The sequence below is a fragment of the Papio anubis genome, chromosome 4, assembly GCF_008728515.1.
Source record: "Papio anubis isolate 15944 chromosome 4, Panubis1.0, whole genome shotgun sequence".
Taxonomy (NCBI): Eukaryota; Metazoa; Chordata; class Mammalia; order Primates; family Cercopithecidae; genus Papio; species Papio anubis.
The window spans coordinates 42,704,014-42,726,182 of NC_044979.1; the positions used below are offsets into that span (position 1 = coordinate 42,704,014).

The 22,169-nt window shown below is 35.2% G+C and overlaps 1 protein-coding gene across 3 annotated transcripts in view; it reads left to right on the forward strand.

The window, feature by feature from the left end:
* The window catches only part of TFEC (transcription factor EC), a 200,219-nt gene that overhangs the window by 10,762 nt on the left and 167,288 nt on the right, over nt 1-22,169 (forward strand). The window lies entirely within an intron of this gene.

Here is a 22,169-nt window from a genome sequence, read left to right on the forward strand (position 1 = left end):
TATTCATCATATCAGGAAATGTCTGTCATTATATTTGTGAATATTTCTTCTACATCTTTTTTTCCTCCATTTATGAAACTCTAATTAGACAGATATATGTTGGAATCTCTATTTTTACATCTTTTAACTTTCATATTTTCCACTCTTTTGATTCTGTGTGTTTCATTTTGAGTAACTTATCCAGATATGTCTCACAGTTCACAAATTTGTCTTCATCTTTGTCTAATCTGTTGCTTAATCCAAACTTTGAGTTCCTAATTCTAGTTATCACATTGCTTACTTCAAAACATTTTATTTTGTTCTTTTTCAAATATGTCTGGTCAGCTCTCATAGTATTTTCTTTCTTCATTGCACTTTCAGTAGTCTCTTTTATTTATTTAAATATATCAGGTAAACTCATTTTGTAGGCTTCTTCTGATATTATAAAAGCAGCCATCTTTGACGGCCTTACTTGGCAGTTACTAGTTTAAATCTTGATTCTCCCTCATGGTTGTTTGTTCCTTGGAATTTGGTTGACTTTTCACTGTGAGTCAATCTCAGAGCATTAACTGTGGGACTTTCTTAAGGCATGTATTAAAGTGAATTTGTCTATAGAAGGTTTGGGTTCCTTTTGTCAGGAAACTGTGTATCCTACCAACCCTGGATCACTTTAATCTGCTTTTTCCAATATGGTTATTTTGAACTATATAGGTGATGTGAATTCTTGCCTTAGACACCTGAGATGGAGGCTTGTGATTAGGAATTGAAGATCATTAAATTTCTCCAACCTCTTTCTGTCCTCCACTCAGAGGCAAAGCTGCAATAGGCAGGTGTCTCCATAGACACTATATAGGGATATTTCTTTCAGACACTGATAATAATGCTCTTTTTTCGAGGGTCCTGGTTTTGGTAGGTTTTCTTTGTTATACTCAGGTCCTGGACTCTGCCTGTCATCCCTCAAGTGCAAACTTATTGAATCTTGAACTCTGGTTTGTCAGGAATTGGCAAGCAGTCCCGGGAATATTCCTACTCTGAGACTTACTTATCTTTGTAGATCTGCAGTTTCTTGTGTTTCTCCTGGTTGGGGAATTCCTTGACTGTCTTCCCTTGCCAAGACAGGTGTCAAAATGAGTTTTATAACTGCTAGTTAACATTATTGGGTATACTGTGCTCGTAGGTTTTTCACTTAATTACTTGTCTTCCATTATTGCTGGAAACAGAATTCAAACTTTCATTTCCTGTCAGTGTTTGTTTTACCTGTGTCTATTACTTTGAATTTGTCTGTCTCAGTTTTAATTTGAGTTCAAAAATATAAAGGAAATAGTGATAGTTGATTTTTAATTATGTACCATACTTGAATCTTAAAGTGTTACTTTATTGGTTGTTATAGGAGTTTTGGCATTTTAACTTACAAGCAATCTGAGAAGTTTTGCCTGCTCTAGAATGACCTGATTTTAGTGGATGCCATGGACATTCCTAAGTCAGTAACTGAAGAATTCAGGTCCATTTGTGTGTGGATTCAGTCTGTCACCTGGACCTAAGTTAACCCAAAATAACTTGAGTTCCTGAGAGTATGTCTGAAACTGAAACTCCTTGAGACCTGATAATATCTCCGAGGTCCCTCAACAAATCAAAAGTTTATTTTTGGCTTCTGGGATCTTGGTATTTGTGTAGAAATACTCTGGCTTCTAAGAATTTCCTGTAATTCATTGAGTTCACAGCATCTGCTAGATGTGAGTCTAACAGTTATGGTCTTATATGTGTGTACACCAAAGGAAGCGGCCCCTGTACTATGAGTTGATGGGTGCTGCCTGACCCCTTCTGACCTAGTGATTTTTCTCCTCTGTTCACCTGTGGCCTAAAGATGACTGTTTTAGCTACTTCACATAGGACAGCAAAAGCAGGAGTCACAGTCGCCAGATAGCTCATGGGTGGCGGTGAGATTTGTAGATACCAATCTACTCTCTCATGAGCATGAATTTTATTATTAGTAAGGTGACCATCATTTGGGAAGGAAGAGAAAAGATTTAGGACAGGTGAATTTTCAGGGAGAGAAGAGGAACCAGTCTCAAGCTGTTTGAATAATTTACTCTTGTGAAAAGAATAATTTCATAAATCAAAACTTTCCTAAGGTAGGAAGGAAAAAGGTGGGGTGATTGTTATAGAATACAGTTTTATTTGTATTTACTTTTACTTTTTTGCTACAGTTGGCTAGGATTGAATTTTTCCTAGCAACATAGTCTATATTAATCAGCATTCTTCATAGATATCTATTTATCTAGAGAGAGAGAAAGAGAGATAGAGAGATAGGGAGAGAGAGAGAGTGGTAACTGACTCACATGACTGTGGTGGGCTGGCAGACCAGAGATTCAGGTAAGAACTGATGTTGCAGTCTTGAATCTAAAATCTTCTGGGCAGGGTAATAAGTCAGAAACTGAAGCAGGAATTCTATGTTGCAATCTTGAGGCAGAATTGTTGCTTCTTCTGGAAACCTTAGTCTTTACTCTTAAGGTTCTCAACTGATTGGATGAAGCCCACTAATATTATGGAGATTAATTTTCTTTATTCAAATTCTACTGATGTTAATGTCAATGTTGAGGCCAGGCATGGTGACTCATGCCCATAATTCCAATGCTTTGGGAGATGGAGGTGGGAGGAGCATTTGAACCCAGGAGTTTGAGACCACCTTGGGTAACATAGTGAGATGCCCGTCTCTAAAAAAAAAAAAAAATAAATGTCAGTGTAAATCACATTAAAAAATACCTCCATACCAATATCTAGACCGTGTTTGACCAAACAAACTGGGCACTGTAGCCGGGTCAAGTAGACACAAAAAATTAACAATCACAAATCTTATAAAATCTTAGTGGACTGCCTGCCGAATTCACTTAACATGATTCAGTTTGCCAAAACCTGTAACCTTTGGGTTATGCCTTGTGAATACTTCAGTTTAATAATCCAAATACCCAGATGAGTGATATTTCTTAGAGTTATTGTGTTGAGGCTTTACCTTTTTTTTTCTTTTTCTTTTTCTTTTTTTTTCTTTCCAAGACGGAGTCTCATTCTGTTGCCAGACTGGAGTGCAGTGGCACAATTTTGGCTCACTGCAACCTCCGACTCCCTGGTTCCAGTGACTCTCCTGCCTCAGCCTCCCAAGTAGCTGGGATTACAGGCACATGCCACCACACCTGGCTAATTTTTGTATTTTTAGTAGAGACAGAGCTTCACCATGTTGGCCAGGATGGTCTCGATCTCCTGACCTTGTGATCTGTCCACCTTGGCCTCCCAAAGTGCTGGAATTGCAGGTGTGAGCCACTGCGCCCGGCGAGGCTCTACCTTTTTTAATAGCTAAATGTCAGTGAATCAACAAATGTTTATAAAAACCTAGGATAAGGAAGAATGTCTGGGAGCCCTTTGTCTCTAGTCTCTTCTATGATTTCCCTTCTCCCCATAAACCTGTACTAAACATTATAATTAAGGGCATTGTGATGTGTTTGCAGAAGGAGTAGAGATAGAGACACTCTGGAGGCACCTGGAGAGCACATTTCCTCACTTCTCTGACTCTTCCCAGATCTCTTTCTAATTGCCAGGATCCTGCAGTTCCCTATAGAAGCATCAATCATATACACAGCAAGGGGTGATGTGCAGAACTCAGTTTGGAAAGACATCTATTCAGTTTCTTGATTTAGACCTCAGCAATGTCAGTTCACTAAATATGTTTTCTCTATTGACTTCCAGCTGGGAAACCCTGGACTGATGTTTGTCCCTTTCATGTTGCACTTCATTCAGTTTTTCATCCTGGAATGAGAATTATTACCCTCATATCCTCTGCTTGGCTTATTCTGCATTTTCTCTTAAGGTCTGTCATGACAACCTCTCTGTATTGATTAGGGGAGTCCAGTCTTCTGTATCAAAAAGATCTCATAGTATAGAGGTGCAGATAAGATAGGAGTTTATTTTCTGTTGTGTGAATAGTCCAAAGTCAGGCAGGTGGTCTGAAGATCTTGGTAGAATCTTTTCTCCTGAAGGTCAACCAGTACATTTGTTGGTAGATTGGCTCTGTCCTTCTCAAATGTGTTTTTGTCTCTGGTTCAAGGCAATTGTCCCAGTGGTCACCATTATCCAGCTGGTGAGAAGTTGTAAAAGAGGAAATTGAGGGCAGGCTTCTTGTCTAAAGGAGATAACTTCAAAGTCGCATGCCTGACCTTCATTCACATCCTGTGAGCCTGAACTTAGTCACACGGTGACACCTAACTGCAAGGGAGGCTGGGAAATGCAGGGTTTACCTCAACAACCAGGTATTCAGCTAAAACTCAGAGGGTTCTATAAATAATCAGTGGTCTATGCTACATTTATACCAGGCATTACATTTTTTATTATTGATCCTTAAGACTTTTTTGTTATAAATAACAACTACTTTTGAGCTGGCTTTAACAAAAATGGGGAATTTATTAAAAAGACACGGGGAATTCAAGGATGAGAATGGACTTCAGGAAGAGACTGGAAACAGGAACTGAAAATTTTTAGAATCCTTCCTCTGTCTGCATCTCTGCTTCTCTCTGTATTTCTGATCCTTTCTTCTTTTCATAGCCTGGCTTTCTGTGACCCTCTGGGCACATGAGAAAAAGAGCACCTTAAGAGCATCTGAAGAGCCCCCAAGTTAACCTGTGGCAATTTCAGCTGCATGTGGAACTCATTTGACTTCTCTAAGTCCCAGTTCCAAATTTCTGGGTGGAGGAATCTGATTGGTTCAACTAGGGTCAGGTGTCTACCTCTGCTGCCCTTAATTGTTGCAAATGTGGTGGGAGTCATACAGTACAACTGGAGCTGGTAGGACCCAGCTGTATGTGGGAGTACATTCTGAAAAATAAAGATAGATTCCTTAAAATGTGTCCACTACCTCGAGTCTTATCAGTATTCTTTTTAATCCATCACTTCAAATATGAATGATCCTGATATTTTGTTTCCTCCTCTACCAGTTTATGGCTAGCGTATGTCATAGAGACCAGAGGAGTTCATAGCAAATCTTATTGTTTGGGAGTTGTGAAGAAAATGGAGAATCCCTTGGGCCTCTGAAGATGTACATTCTTCTAGCCATATGGGGAATCTTTTCATCATAGAAAATTGTGCTTGGGAAAGAAAAAGAGCTGCTCTGACAGCTGCCCACTGGTTACTAGCCTGGCACTCACAGTAAGGCACAGTGTTCTCTTGATTAACCTAAATGGCACCAGTATCTTGTGATATCACTCTGTGATCATGATGAAAAGGGATAAACCCCAAACCAGCCCATAGTCATATCTGAACAAGGACTGTGTGCAAACCACAAAAAAGACCAAATAGCTTTCCCTCCTGGTTAACATGAGTGACTATTTACCAATTGCAGCCTTAAACTCACTGTTTTTCTGCTTCTTAGAAAATCACTGATATCCAGTTGTTGAATTAGCCCCACTTTTTGATAACATTCAGTCTCTAGCTAAGTCCTTCTTTGAACCCTTCCAAAAAATCATGTAAAACAAGCCCCACTTCTGTTACCTGCTCCCCATAGCACCTTTTTGCAGATACTTCAGAGCTCCTCATGGGATATGGTGGTCGCTGCTTCAGCAAATAATACATCCAACTTTTACTGCCTCTGTGCTTCCAGTGATCTTTGGATGGTGGTCATTAACATTCTTTTCTAAAGAAGCTGAGAATGAAAAACAAAGAAAACAAAGCACACATGTCCATACACAAGGGACTCTGTCCGTTTTACCTTTGTCTAGTTGTACTGAGCATGTTTTTAGATTAATGAGTTGACTTGTTTAGAAGATGACTAAAGACACCTATTATAACTTGAGTAGTTCCATAGTTTGTTGCAAGATAACATTGTAACAACAACAGCAACTTTTTTCACTTAGTTATTAAAAAATTACTAAAAATTTAGAAAAATCCACATAAAGATGATTTATTATTTATGACATTAACATGATGAGAATATATTAATTTAAATTGTTCCAGCTCCTTTTCACAGTTCTAGATATTTAAAATTGCTCATGCAATTTAAATTTGGAATCATAATTATCTTTTAATTTTTGCTTTTACTGGCTATATCCTGCCTTACTGATACATTCCTCCTGGGAACCTCTGAAAAAACTCTTACAGCACTTTTTACTTAGCGTGCATTATTAATTAAATTTTAATAGATATGCATCTGTTTTCAAACCTCTGTAATTTACAATGATTGCAAATTTCTAGACAGTATAAGAGAATTTTTTCCAAGTCTCCTACAGGACTTGATACTTTATACAAAATAATTGTATTTTAAATAAATGACTGATATCTGGATGGTGGGGGAAATTTGGTGACATCCCAGAAAGATTGCTAGATTGCAAATTCCTTGAGGAAATACATTGTGTCATCTCTAGTAGATAGAATTTCATGTTTCGTGGATGTGTTAGTTCATCATGGTTGCCCTATAAACATTTGTTGAATGATGAAATGCTACAGTGCACACAATGGACTACAGAGTGTGGAGAGTCAGGTGAAGGTTCTAAATGGGAAGGCAAAAATTGAAGATAGTTTTAACCTGACTTCTCATTTAGCCTCTATGGCTGGGTATGTGTCATTCATATTCCTTTAGGCAATATATCTAAAGTAGTTATTGGCATACATATGTTGTAAGACACTGTCAATATATCATTGCTTTAGTTTGTAATACACATATCTTTTTTATTATTAGTTTTAATGATATAATACTTTGAAATTATATAAAAGTTCTTGTCAGCAGAAATTCGGGACTTGGAGAGGATCTGCTAGGCTCTCTCAAGGATGCTGAGGTAGTCTTTGGAGCCTAAAATTCCTCCTTATGAGATGGAGTCACTAAAAAAAGTAAATTTATTCAGGCTTGTTATTGATTCTGTGGAATGCTAAACAGAACACATAGATTAAATTGGCTTTATTCTTGGGTGAAGAACGTTAAACTGTAGAATCTAAGCAAAGAGTAGGCCCTTTTCCAGAGCCACCCATTTCTTTCACTTATCTCATTTTCCATCATACTTTATTTCTCAGAGTTCCTCTTTTTTCCAGATTGCAAAAGTCAATCCTCCAGTCTTGGCCTTTGTTACTGAAACCTCAGATTGTTTTAATAGCCAACGAATGGATTTCCTCACAGTCCTTCACCTCTCCTGGTAGAATTTTTCACTCCTGCTTCATCTGCTATGCCTAACCTGCTATGATTATATTTCTAGAACATTCCTTCCATTGCATCATGCCCCGGCATAAAACACTACGGTGCTCCCTTTTGCTTTGTTTATCCTTGGATCTGTTTCTCTTGGACATCTGCAATCCAACCTCGTAGGGGTTATGCCCATTTCTGTCCAAGTGCCCCTGGGTGCCTCATCAAGGTTCAGCTGGTTCCTTTCTATCTTCTGCTTATCCCATGCTCATTTGTGTGTCTGCATACCATCACGTGGTGATTTATCTTCTGGTCTCTCCTTTTGCCTACCTTCTTTCTCTCAATTCTCTCAATCCTTTAAGGCCTATTTCAAATTCCCTCTCTTTCTCCTCCAGGACACAAATATAGTCTCCTTCTGTGAACTACCAGAGTAATTCTTGCCAGGATCCCTTAGTTTATCACAAAATTGTTTTCTAGCTGTTTCTTAAGATTTGGTTTACTTTCCTAACCTTGATCGCAAACTAAATAAATGCAAGTTTCAATGATTTAAACTTTTTCTTTTACATTACCTCCATTCTTGGCACACTCAATAAATAATAACAATAAAATTCTAGTGAGATGAAAGGTGAGCTTTAATCAAAGAAAGCACGGTAAAGCAGTGGCTCTTGAATGGAGGAGGTTTGTTGAAAGGCTGAGGACGGGTTGAGAAGCGGTGAGAATGGATCATTGTTCTGACACTGTGCCGGATGGAGTGCTGGGCAGTGAATGGAGGCTGTCAACTCTGGTTAGACTTGGCCATTGTTCCTGGGACGCCCGTGTTAGCTCTGAGTAAGAGATAATTCATCAGAACGCTCTTGTACTTTTTTTCTCTCTTGCTCTGGGGCAGAAACTGTTCTACTTCACAGGCTGAACTTTTTACCTCTTGCCCTGAGAGGCAGAAACACGCTGCCTGAGTGCTTCCATTTTGAGACACCTTGTAGGAATCCTTATTGAATTGCTTTAGAAGAGTAGATTCTTAGCCTTCTAGTGCAGCAATCTGCCACAGCAACCCCAGAGAGTGTTATTTTTCAGTCAGAGGTAGAAGCCTCCCGTAATATGGGCTCACTGGGCTTTTGGGGAAAAAAAGACAGCATTTTGCAAGCTTAGTTCTAATTGAACATCCCCATGTTGCAATTATTATTGTATTTCAGTCTCGTAGCCTTTGTTACAGAGGTTTTTGTGTGAGTTAGGAGGGGACACGTTGGGTGACCGCTCAAGCCTTTACTTTTTTTCTTTAATTTATTAGAGTTCAAATTAAACAAGGCTCCTGCCGTTACCAAAGTTTTCTGAACTATTTTGTGTAAATGTTATTCATCCTTTGAAATCAACACAATTAAAAGTTGTGTTAAGAGTCTTCCTTTTCAAGGCTATGAACTTTTTCTCTAAGGATTTTTAACTTGTTTCAGGTCTTTGATTTCTTAAATGCATTTCAGAAAAGAAGACATACATGTTCTTTAATTGCTTCTTAAATTGGCAAAGTTATATTCTGTCTCTTAGACAAAAATCTTTAGATGATTGCATTTCTCTGTAGATTAGTAGCTTGTTAATGTTGAGGATGAAATGAACTCAGGAATAAAAATCGTTCAACAGAGTTATCTCAGGATTCACTTCAAAAAGATGCAGATTCTCCCTAACAAGGGCCTATATGAGATCAGAGCTTCTGTGTGACGTACTGGGGACATCTAGTGGACAAAAGTCAGAATGGAACATTAAACTGTACACCCAAGCAGGATTCCAACTTTCAGATAATGTCATGGTGAGGAAAAAATCGGAAAATCAGTGCACTGTCTGTGAAGATAAAATATCATGTACATCTAATACCTGATTTTAGTGTTATCTGTTATTTTGAACTCATTATAAATATAATGGCTTGTCTTATTTGATTACACTTAATCTAATTTATTGCAGCAATGTCAGATTTTTAATTTAATAGACCCTGTACACGATGGAAAATATCTCATTATCAACCTTGGAGAGGCAGATTTACATAGCACAAATGAATGTTGTGTTTGGCTAGGTGTATAACCTGAGGAAAGACTGTCTGAATGTCTTTACTTTCACATATAAAGTGCATGGTTAAGCAAATGACCGCATTTCTTCCGGTTTGGAAATCTAGAATCCTTGATTATTTTCATTTATTTTATTCATATTCATTTCATATTCATATTCAATTTTATATTTATTTATTAATATTTTCATTTTCTAAACTATTTTTTACTGTACAAAGGGTTTTCACAAGTATCATTTAAGTTGATTATCAATAAAAATGTCTTAGGTATTTAGTTCAAATTTTATAAATTCATAGGAAGGTAAGATGACTTGTGAACCAAAAAGCCCATGTTTCTTGACATTTGAACCCTTCTAGTAGAATTTCACTGTTGATGCAGTGTGTGTAAATTTCTTAATGTTTGGGGGAATTCAGTTAAACTCTCAACAGTGGGTAACTACCAGTTCGTATCTACCCTAATCATCTTATTTGCATATATCATTTCTAATCATCTTAATAACTTGTAGAATAGGATCCTTAAACCCAATTCATAGTTGAAAAATTAAGACTCAAAGACATGAAATATATAGCTGCTCAAGTTTACGAGAGGGTAACTGTCAAGGCCTATACTCACATCCAAGTCTCTCTGAGTTTATTAAACAAAGCCAAAAAGCAACACTTGAGCAAGTAAGAGGACCCCAGAAAGCTGGCACTGTGTGTGTTTATTTCTTTCCCTTGAGTATTTAGAAGTCCACTGGTAAGCACTTTTAAAGTCTCAAACTAGACCTGTCAAACATAAAGACATAGAAACATAAATACAACTTAGAGTTGAATATCTCAGATGCTTTTAAAAAATTATTTTAAAAGACAACAACAACTTGGTGAGTCTCTTATCTTGGGGGAAAAGATCATCAAGAGAATTTGTGATAATTGCTGGTCATTCTGAAGTCCATGTTGAAGTCCATGTTGATGAGGAAATGATGTTTAAGATATGATAGAGACACAACAGAACATGTGGTAGAGTTTTAGGATTAAATTAGCCGAAGACAAATTTATAGAATAATTTTAAATAGCAAATATTGATTAAATTTGGAGGAATATTATATGAAATTAACAGTTTTTACACATTCCAGTTTGCCATTGAAAAATAGTTCATTAAGACGAGATTTGGAATAGCAAAAGGGATCAATGAATTAGATATGGTGACTTTAAAAAGTCATATAATTTATTTTGGTAACATTAATTGAATTAATTTTACTTTGAAAAAATCTTAAATGACACTAAAATTAAATACTGATAATAGATAAATAAAGATAATAAATTAAATACTGATAATATAATCATAAATGATACCTTTTTGTTATTTCATTTCTTTTCTTGCAAATGTTTAGTTTTACAAATAAATTGAGAAATTATTCATATGACTTGCATTTTTATATAGGACAGTATTCAAGAATCAACTGTTTTTTTTAATTTGAAAGTCAATGAGTTAACATTATAAATAACCTAATATTAATATTCAATTTTCTATTGAGATTGAAAGCATACTATGATTTATTAATAGTGAAATGTTTACATTATTAACTTCAAGTTGTTTAAGGGAAATCCAATGTGTTCAGTAAATACATTTTGTGAGAATAAATATTTCATGATGAAGAAAGAATCTAGTTATTAGTACACAATGGTACATTTCTCCTTAACTAGACCTGAAATCCTAGCACTATGTTCTATTTACAGCTGTACCATTGGTTTGATGAAATCTAGTATAATTTAATCAATTTTAGCAGATATGCATATTTGAGTTTTATGTAACTCTAATTAATATACATTTTAAAACAATACTTTTGAATTATTAAATTGCAAAAAAAATTATTAAATCACTTAGAATTGTTTTCATTAATAGAGTTCATAATATTACTGCCTAAAAAGTCATAATCATTACCAATGTCATTTTACTGTAGCCCCTCTCCTTTTTTTTTCTAAGTAAATTAAATGCATGGCTTAAAAGCCAGATTCCTATACACTGCATACAATAATCAAGACACTTCTTGATGATATAGAGAAACATATAGAAAAGACTGATGTAATTGAACCAAGGAAAGTGTAGAGGTATGGAAAATAAATGAGTCATATACATACAAATAAGCTTTAAAAAGAGTCTTCTAATATTCACTGTGAGGAACTAGTCTGCAGAGAACCCTAAAAACTAATTTTCTAAAGCAATTTTTTAATATTGGTTTTTGTGATCACATTATAGAAAGGTAGTCACTAAATAAATATTCTCTTATTTAATTGGATTAAAAATTAGAAATGCAAATTCATCCTCATACTATATCTCTAAGTCCTCATCTCTGTTTTTATGGTAATACCCTTTTAATGGTTTAAGCCTATGAAGAAAAAACACTGAAGATTTTTAACTAGCCACTTTGCAGGGGGCAGAAAGGAGCAAAGAAGATTTAGTGGTGAAAAGAGCAAATAAATAGGTGCTCCAAGATTAAAAAGAGGGTAGAAGTGCATGCTGAGCTGTTGAAAGACCTCTCTGTGTTTAAAGAAAAATATTGTTTGGTGCTTTCACCAGTGCATGATCAAAATAAGAGGTACAAATTAGTTCATGGCTGCTGGAGCTACAAAACATCATGCAGAGCGCTGTCTTTGGGAACGTTTTAATGAGGAGAAGAGGTCATCAGAGTGTGACATTGCTTTTCAGAATTCTTCAAGAACAACACAGACTTCCTGTTCCAAATGTGGTAGAGAATAAAACAACCTTAGTAGTAATCGTACAACTTTTGAACCATGTTCCTTGGAAATGCTGTACCGTGCTCATTTTGTAGCTTTAGTTAGCTATCTCAAAGGAAACGCTTCCATATTTTCCATGTGCCCTTATTTCAAAAGTACAGTGAAACGGTGGAGCTTTAACATGGATTATATTTATAAAATAAAGTTTTATTCAGGCTTCTAAAGAGATTTTAATGTTTTCATTGCTCCAGGTGAAATGGTACACGGTGGCTCTGTTCATTAACATTTAGCATCAGTGCAAAAAAATCAAGGATTACCACATACAGCATAAAAGGAGGGATAGTATGACTTTGAAATTAAATTCACTACAATCTTAGTTTTGCTGCATTTCAAAACGTGATTTTAAAATGTATAAGTTGTTAATGACAGTCTAGGTCAAATATTCATAGTCCAATATCAAGTCCTACAGAGACTGGCATTATTCAAATGTGCAACGTATTTGAGCAGGAGCTGAAGAGGTTTTCCTGATGCTTTATAAATAAGACATTTATTTTGGTTTCAAATGCCAGTGTTATAACATTATTTAATACTTTAAGTATAATTGGTGCGTTTATTGCCTCTCTACCACAAAGCTGTAGCACACCTTTTGTTTTCCATTCATATGAACATATTTGTAAGATGTGTATAATGAAAGAAAGTATTTGGGTTCACAAACTTAATGCTGTTATCAAAAAAGGACATATGAGGCTTCTAATTTGTCATATAGCAATGCTCACAATCTTGCTAATCTCGAAGTTTTCATGTAATTTTTTTCCTTCAAAATAAATGATTCAAAACTAACCACATTTACTCTTGATATGTAAAAGTAATAAAAATAATTTCAGAGACCCAAAGGGAAGAGTTTGAACTAGAATTTAGATGGGAAACAGGTCATTTCTGTGCATAGTAATGTTTCTGATTAACTTTTAAGTCAGAGGTGATTCAATCTGTGTACAATGTGTAATTGATTTAGAAGCAGCAATATATAGTATACATTTTTCCTTCCCTCTTTCTTTTTATTCTTATTTTTTATATCTAGCATGAGAACAGAAGTCAAGCATAGAAACCCTGCTTTAAATATGATAAAGGATAAAAGCTGTCATTCTAGTTTCACAGCTTTTCAACTATTTAATCTAAAAGTTTCTGAACTTACACAGATCATTTACTTGACTCACTCTTTTATATTAATTTTATTTCTTTTAATGTATGCAGCCTTTGTTCTTAAATATTCTTATTCATAAACCAGACACATTTAAGTTGACATCCTTAGCATGTAGAATTTTTCTACAAAGACCTAGTGAGGCAGTTATTTTTAGCTTAAGCTTTTAGTCTGGATTGACTGGCCTGCTATCTCTTGGCTTGGTTTGCCAGCTATTTCTGTCAGTGATTACACATCAGGAGCTTATGTTGATGTAATTTTTTTGTTGTTGCTTTTTTTTGCATTATTACTGCTCAGGACCTGTTCTTCTCTTTTACCTGCTTAACTAATTCAACAGTGTTCTACTTCATAAACATCGCTCTCTAATCTTAAAGATGTCTTAGGCATCTAAAAAGCTGCTATTTATAAAGTTTTAGCGTTTACTGCAGTACCATAGGCTAAGCTCTGAAAAATAACACAAGAACATGAGAAGTAAAGAGGTAAATTTTCTTTTTGCTTTAATTAGTTCAAAGAACAATTTTGTCAGAAAAAAAAAAGGGTACATTTTTGGGAAATCAACAATACTGGCATGAAATTATGCTTCCCAGAAATCACTTATTGGCAAACAATGTTTGTTTATCCCCCCCCCCCTTTTTTTTTTTTGAGACAGGATCTTGCTCTGTCACCCAGGCTGGAGTGCAGGGGCGTGATCTCAGCTCACGGCAATGTCAGCTTCGTGGGGTTCCTCAGTCCCCCGTGTAGCTGGGAATACAGCCACGCGCCACCACGTCTGGCTAATTTTTTGTATTCTTAGTAGAGATAGGGTTTCACCATGTTGGCCAAGCTGGTCTCGAACTCCTGGCCTCAAGTCATCTGCCTGCCTCAGTCTCCCTAAGTCCTGGGATTACAGACATGAGTCACCGTGCCCGGCCAGACATTTTTCTAATTAAGGAAAGAATTATTTTCGTTTGGTACACAGCAGATGTTTGTAGTTTTGTTACCGAGAATCTAAACCATAGGTATTGTGATGTAAACAAAAATTAAATAACTCTTTGTCACTATATAACTTTTGAAAATTGACAAAAACTGAAAAGATTATAAGCACCTTAAAAATCGATGAGAGCTTTTATTGTATACATGTATTTCCTTTTTAAGCACTGTAATAATGAATTTATTTTCTAAACTAGTTGTAAAACTATTCTGAAGAAAAGCTTAAAAATTAATGAAACAAAGCTATAAAGTTGACAATGTACTGAAAAGAGGACAGATAAATGAGATAAAAGACAAAAAACAAATTGGTAAAATTTTTATATGAATATTAATTAAAATATTCACTGTAAACATTCAGAACAAAATTTAACGATACTTTACCATTTCAGGAAAAGAATTCTCACATTTTTCCAGCTAACTAATATTCTATAGCTTGTTTAAAAGTTGTTTTAATGCTATAGTTCTCAAAGAATGTTCTATGGTTCCCGAGGTGTCTCCTAAAACGTTTTATTGCTAAAATGTTATTTTCCATTTTCACAGTTTGGGTATTTGCACTTACTATTCAAAAGCAATGGTGAATAAATTGCATGTGCCTTTTTATGAATGAAGGCAGTGGCACCAAAATGCTAGTCAGTCATTATATTCTTCACTGCCGTGTACTCACAGTTAAAGAAAACAATGCAACTTTACTTAGGATTGCCTTTGATGAAGCTGTAAAAATTATTAACTTTATTAGGCCCGACCCTTGAGCACATTCAATTTTTTGAGAGTTATACTTAGCTGATAATATTCTAAGCTTTGATCTTTTTTGCATATTTTAAAAAATTCACTGCAGACCTGAATAGCCAACTGCTTTACCTGATGCCAAACCCAAGAAGCAGAAATTTGTTCAAATCCTTAAGAAAACATTAAGAAGTAGCATTTTTGAACAGTGCTGTATAAACAACACTAAAAGATATGGTTTCTGGTTGAGTTAGGGGATTTCCCTGAGTAATTTTGATTACACACATTTCTTTGACTCATAGGCCAGCTTTGTGCACTAACTCCTTAAAATGATGCCGTTGGCTTCTCTGCAGTACATCTTATCACCTGCTATGCATGTTTTGCTGATCTAGGGGAAACAGCATACTTTATGATGGAAAAAAAAAAAGGCAACCATTCTGACCTTGCCATCAAATGTGCTTTACAGATTTTTGGAGCATAAAGTGAAGCATAATGACCTAATATGATTATAGCAAGAGTGAAACTTCAAAGGAAAATTTTTAGGAGTGCAGAAAGTGGCAACAATAATTAAGTACCTGGATCTTACTATTTATTGTGCCCCTGTGGGAAAAGCTCATCTCAATTCACTTTATATTTAATGTGTGTTAACATCTCAAGGGTACTAATACTGTAAATCATCATTGCAATGGGTGCCTCTTAGGGCAGAGGCTAATCTAAATTTTATCATTGCTTAGCAAACTCTTTAAGGGGAGTGGAGATGATGATAGAAACAAGATGGACCAGTGCTTGAAGAAACAATGTTTTTTCAAGTACACTCATGTTTGCTAGAAAAAAATGTTTAAATATAGACAGTGAAGACTGCTAATTAAAACCATTACTTAATTTTCTTGTTTATTTTTGAGGACTCTTTCTATGAGGGGATATTTTGCATGCAGTTAATTAAAAATAATAAAAACAGTATGATTACAATTGCTTTTCTAATATCTGTAAGGTTACTAAATTAGTAAATGAGAAATCTATTCTAGATATAAACTTTCATGATATATTTGTGACCAAGGTAAAGACCTATGTTACGGATGATAGAATTGTTAATGAATTTTAGCTGACTTACAGACTAGTCCTAATTAGTGTGTTCCTATTACCTCAGAAGGAAGTCTACAGTGACTGGTTTTGTGCCCTGTTCAGAGGCACATGGTTTCTCTCCTGTCTAAAATATTTATTAATTATTTCCATGAGCATATGGATGGCATTGATGACATATCAGCCCAGTTTACAGATGATATGAAAACACAGTTACATCTGTTTTCCAGCTAGACTGTATATATAATAATTGTTTATAAATCAACTTACTTTTAAAAATTTGCTGCACATAAATGAGATCTTGGGTCTTAAATGTACCAAATATAATTAGTATTAATACACATTAATGTAGATTCTAGTAAAGTAAAAGGAAAGTTCATCCAAATAATGTCACACAAATTTGTGTGTATACTACTTTATAGAAGATTTTAACTAGAAAGATTCTGCAAAGCGAATGAAGAAGAAGGAAGTCTTTGAGAAATACAGTGCAAGTTGAGTGAAGTGGCTCATGCATATAATCCCAGTACTTTGGGAGGCCAAAGTGGGCCAATCACTTGAGCCCAGTAGTTCAAACAAGCCTAAGCAATATGGTGAAACACTGTCTCTAGAAAAAATGAAAAATTTGTCTGGCATGGTGGTTTATACCTGTAGTCCCAGCTACATGGGAGACTGAGGTGGGAGGATTGGTTGAGCTCAGGTTGAGGCTGCAGTGAGCCGGGACTGTGCTACTGCACTCCAGTCTGGGCAACAAAGGGAAACTCTATCCCTACCACTCTACCTCAAAAAAGAAATATTGTGCAGAATAAAGACAACAGGACTGAAGACACATAAGTAAGCTCTAAATGAGCTAACTGGAATGATTATCTGGAAATTTATATGTTTTTAAACTTGAGATTCTGACCACTTGTCTATTACCAGTCTCTTTATAGGACTTTCACCAAGCTTTAACTGTGTAGTGTTACTTTTTCTTGTAGGTTACTGTATTACCATTTTCATCTCCTTCTCTCTGCATTTGATAACATTTCTGCCATTCACTTACATGTTTGCTTACATATTTGTCATGCTTCCATAAAGATCATGTCTAGGATAACAACGAAAGGAACGGATTAGGCCTCAGCTCTCATGGAATTCATAGTCTAGCTAGTGAGTGCATAAGAAAACAAACTTCTAGCACCCTGTGATAAGTGCAATGTTAGTGAGAATATAGGAAACTTACAAAAGAAAACAACACACCCCACAATTGGTTAATCAGAGGAGATTTCTAGTGGATAGGGCTTCAAATCTGGGAAAGCAAACAAAAAAATTTTTTCAAGTAAGTGTTTGTGTGTGTGTGTCTGTGTGTGTGTGTGTCTGTCTCTGTGTGTGTGTGTGTGTATTCTTGCATGTTTGGTGGCAGGAATGTAGTGATATAGACAGGAACGCAGGAAAAAAATGACTGAATGATAACCATCCTAGTATGAGGGGAAGGAGAGCACTGGAAGTTTATGGTGATAGGAAGCCACCACTGAAGGGGAAAATGTACCTCAGAAAAAGGCATCTGGAAGAATGATGATACCCTTCTTCTCCACAATTTGGCTAAGAACTAGCCTCAGAAATTATAAAATGTAAGAATATTGGGTTTTTAGTAGGGATGGGGTTTCACTATGTTGGCCACGTTGGTCTCGAATAGCTGTAGTCCCAGCTACTCAGGAGACTGAGGCAGGAGAATCGCTTGAACCTGGGAGGTGGAGGTTGCAGTGAGCTGAGATCTCACCACTGCACTCCAGCCTGAGCAACAGAGTGAGACTCAGTGTCAAAAAAAAAAAAAAAAAAAAAAAAGTAAGAATATTGGGAATACAAAGGTAGCAAGAAAAACATGCAAGGAGGGTTGTTTTCTAGATTTTGCTCCTTTACTATTTTCTTGGTGAGCCTTGGAGATTATAATATTATCTTTAATACACAGTGACATTTAATGCTCTCTGTGTGCCATATTCAAAAAGGTGACGTCTTAAAATTTTATTCCCCTTTTATACTTGTTTGATCCACTACTGAGTGATATACCTGAGTCAATTGAGGGAGTAAACAAAAAAGAAGGGTGAGATTGAAAAAATAGAAACTGTTTCAACAAAAAGAGAACCAATGATATCTAAAGAACCACTGTACCCTGGGTATACACAACAACCTGTCCAGGTATTGGGACAAGAGAATGAAGGACTCCTGAAAAAAAGAACCCTTTGACAAAAAAAAGTAAATAAATAAATATTGCCAAATGGGATTTCTTCCAAATCTCCAATGGTAGTAGATTTCTGGTTTATTGGTCTTTACCTTACTTTCAACCTTTCTGTCTGGTTTTCACTTAGATGAAGCTCCTGAAAACAGTACATGTCTGGACTTTGGTTTTTTATCCAATGTAATAATTCGTATTGTTTAGTTGATGAGAATAATTTGTTTACTTTTATTGAAAGCACTGATAATATTTGCACTTACTTCCACTTTCTTCTCTCTGTTTCTGTTCTTTCAGTGTTTAACAAATGTGTTTACCTTTAGACTTTCTAACAAATCCCTATTTGTTCTATTTTTTTTCTTTACCTTCAAGTACTACAAGATTACTCATTGAATTACTCATTGAATCCATCCTCTCATTTTGCTATTACCACCCAGAAACCCACATCTCAAACTATCAGGAGTAAAAGGTGCCTCAATCAGTAACACTGAGGCAAAGTCAAATAGCTAAAACAGTTTCACACAGTTTCTGTAAGTACTGCAGATCAATAACAAATAATTCATGCACAGGTACAGATCCTATCATCATACTTCGAGAAGTACTAGTCTAGAGTTTTAGTTTAACTTTGATTTATGAAAATAAAAATTAATTTTCTTATATAAAAATTGTTAAATTGGTATATTGACATAGTTTATCATTTTTGTGCTTACAATTTTTTCTTATAAACCACACCTTCCCTCAGCATCAATTATATTCTTGTTGAATAATTATTTTAGCTATTGTATGTGTATAAGTTGATTTACTTTACCCTCACCATAGAGTGTCAGCTTAGCTAGGTATAAAATTTTAAATTGATAATTATTTTCTCATTACTACTCCATTGTCTTCTAGCCTCTATTTTTGCCAGTGAAAAGTCTTCAATTGTTCTATTTCTCATTCCTTTTAAGCTAATCATTATTTTCTCATTACTAACTTTAAATATTTTTGTTTCATATATTATGTTTTGCTGGGAGTGGTTTAACCTGGTTTAACTTCCTGGATGTGTGGAATGTGATTTCAAATTGGTGTGCCCAAGCTTCAGCTTTATTGACTATTTTGCATTTTATATGAGAGTATGTCAGTTTGTGCAGTAGAAAAGTCAAGTACTTTGAGTTACTGCTTTTTTAGTAGCTGATCTTTTCTCTTGTGATTTTTGGCTGCCTTTATAGTATATTTAGAAAAGCCATATAAATTCAAAGACTGTACATATATTTAGATGGATTAAAAAAAGAGTAGTTTGACAAAAATATTGAGAGGTAAATGAACCAGGAATAACATAAAAGTGAGGTGTCGATGTGACTGGGCTAGAAAAGGCAACATAGATAAGCCATAACATGATATGAATTTGTAACATGGAGGACGAGCCGTTATTTAGAGATATAAGAGAAACAGGCTCAAATTTATGTTTTCTTTCACATAAGTTGCCTTTGTATTCCCAATATTCTTACTTTCATTTTATTTTATTTTTTGACACTGAGTCTCACTCTGTTGCCCAGGCTGGAGTGCAGTGGTGGTAATAGCAAAATGAGAGGATGGATTCAATGAGTAATTCAATGAGTAATCTTACAGTACTTGAAGATAAAGAAAAAACTAGAACGAATAGGGATTTGTTAGAAAGTCTAGAGGTAAATACGTTTGCTAAACACTAAAATAATAGAAACAGAGAAAAGACAGTGGAAGTAAGTGCAAACATATCAGTGCTTTAAATAGAAGTAAACAAATTATTCTCATCAACTAAATGACATGATTTATTACATCGGATAAAAAACCAAAGTCCAGACATGTACTGTTTTCAGGAGCTTCATCTAAGTGAAAACCAGTCAAAAAGGTTGAAAGTAAGGTAAAGACCAATAAACCAGAAATCTACTACCGTTGGAGATTTGGAAGAAATCCCATTTGGCAATATTTATTTATTTACTTTATTTTGTCAAAGGGTTCTTTTTTTCAGGAGTCCTTCATTCTCTTGTCCCCAATACCTGGACAGGTTGTTGTGTATACCCAGGGTACAGTGGTTCTTTAGATATCATTGGTTCTCTTTTTGTTGAAATAGATTTTATTTTTTCAATCTCACCCTTCTTCTTTTTTGTTTACTCCCTCAAGTGACTCAGGTGTATCACACAGTAATGGATCAAAGGAGTATAAAAGGGGAATAAAATTTTAAGATGTCACCTTTTTGAATATGTCTTTTTTTCTATCCATGCTCCTCCCTAATTACTAATTTAATAATTATATACTAAAAGTCATTTTCCCTCAGATTTTGAAGGTGTATAGATATTGTGTCCTTTTTTCATTAAAATTTCCTGATAGTGTTCCTTTTTTCATCTCTTGGGCTGGGTGCTTGATGGCCTTTTCCATTTGGAAACTAATGAGCTTCAGTTCTAAAAACAATGTCTTTATTCTTTGTTCATCCTTTGCCCCTCTTAATTTTCTTCTGGGGACTCCTAGCAGTTTACTTAATGTTATACTTCCATGATTGAACATCTATCTTATTTTTTCCCTTCTTTTATTTCCATCAACTTCTTTTATTTCTGCATTTTAAGACAGTCCCTTACATTTTATTTAGTAAGTAAAAAATTGATTTGTCCATTTTTAGTGCATCTGAATTTTTATTTCATAAAAATTATTGTTTTATTTTGAAGTTATTAATTTCAGGCTTTGTTTTTTTCTTTTATCCCCTGAACACATTTTCTCATTTTCTTCTGAGTTTTTTTCCCTATGCCTTTCTTATTGGGAGATTTTTATACTGCTTGGCTTAAATTCTCCAATGTATAAGTCCCTATCATATTTAAAGACGACCAAATGCAGGATGGGGATGTGGGAAGCTAGCTGATCCTAGTCACATTTTCTCATGATCTGTTTTCATTACTGGGTCTCTGTGGTATCAGGTTGGCTCTCCTTGCTGAATTGTACAAGCTTTGAGATTTCAGTTTGCTCAGTTCTTTTACACTGACTCTTGATGGTTTGCAAATCACAAGTTAGCTTTCGTCTCAATTGTTTAATATTGTTAACTGTCTGCTGAATATTTTCTTCTGAAAGGCACTTCAAGGTGCAAATACGTCTTACTGAAGTTGTCCAATTCCTGGAGACATCAACCTTACCCTCTTTTGGTCTTTGTTTCTCTAAATGGCATTAGTTTTGAGTTCATCCTTGATAGCTCTTTATATTTAATCAAATCAACCAAGTCTCAGTCAATTGTTTTTCTCTGTAGGATCTCTTGGAATTGTCCCTTCCATTCTATCTTGGTCACTACCATACATTCTGCCAACATTACCTCTTTCCGAAACTAATGTATTCTCCATGCTTCCTTGTTCAAGACCAATTCATGCATCACTACCTAATTGGTTAAAAGTACAACCATGATGGCCTTACTTAGCTGTTCAAAAATTTCTATGATTCCTAGTTTGATAGATTAAAGCCAAATTTCTTAGTCTGGAATTTAATATCTTCTATACTGTAGTTCTAAGTCAGTTTTCCAACATCATTTCATATTGTTTCATGTCACATTTTCTATACATCGTAGTGAAAGGAATGAACTAAGTTCTCATACCCATCCTTGTTTTATCAACTCTGTGCCTTTGCATGTGATAAATCTGCCTCCAATGCTTTCTCTAATGCCCTGCAACCCTGCATATTTAAACCATACCTGCATTTAAAAATAAATCACATATTATAATTCTTTCATCAAGTAATCTCATCTCTATTGAGGTACCTGCTGCCCATTTCTTATTATACTCACTGTTGCTGAGGGCCAGTTGAGTAATGAATTTACGTTGTACTGACAAAACATCTAGTATAACATCTTTCTATTTGTGGGCCTTCAATATTTGTTGAAGTATGAAAATGCAGGCTATCTGCATAATATGTGGTAGAGTTACTTAAACATTAATTATGGAATTATTTATTATCTATTGAATACATGTGGGTCTTCTCACCCTAGTAAGATACTTGAGGGTATAATGCATGCCATTTACATTCCTTGTTTACCTCTACCATAGCTTGCACAGTGCCTTGCATACCTAGTGGTCTTTTGTGGTAAAATAGCAATATATACAGCATGTAAGTAATT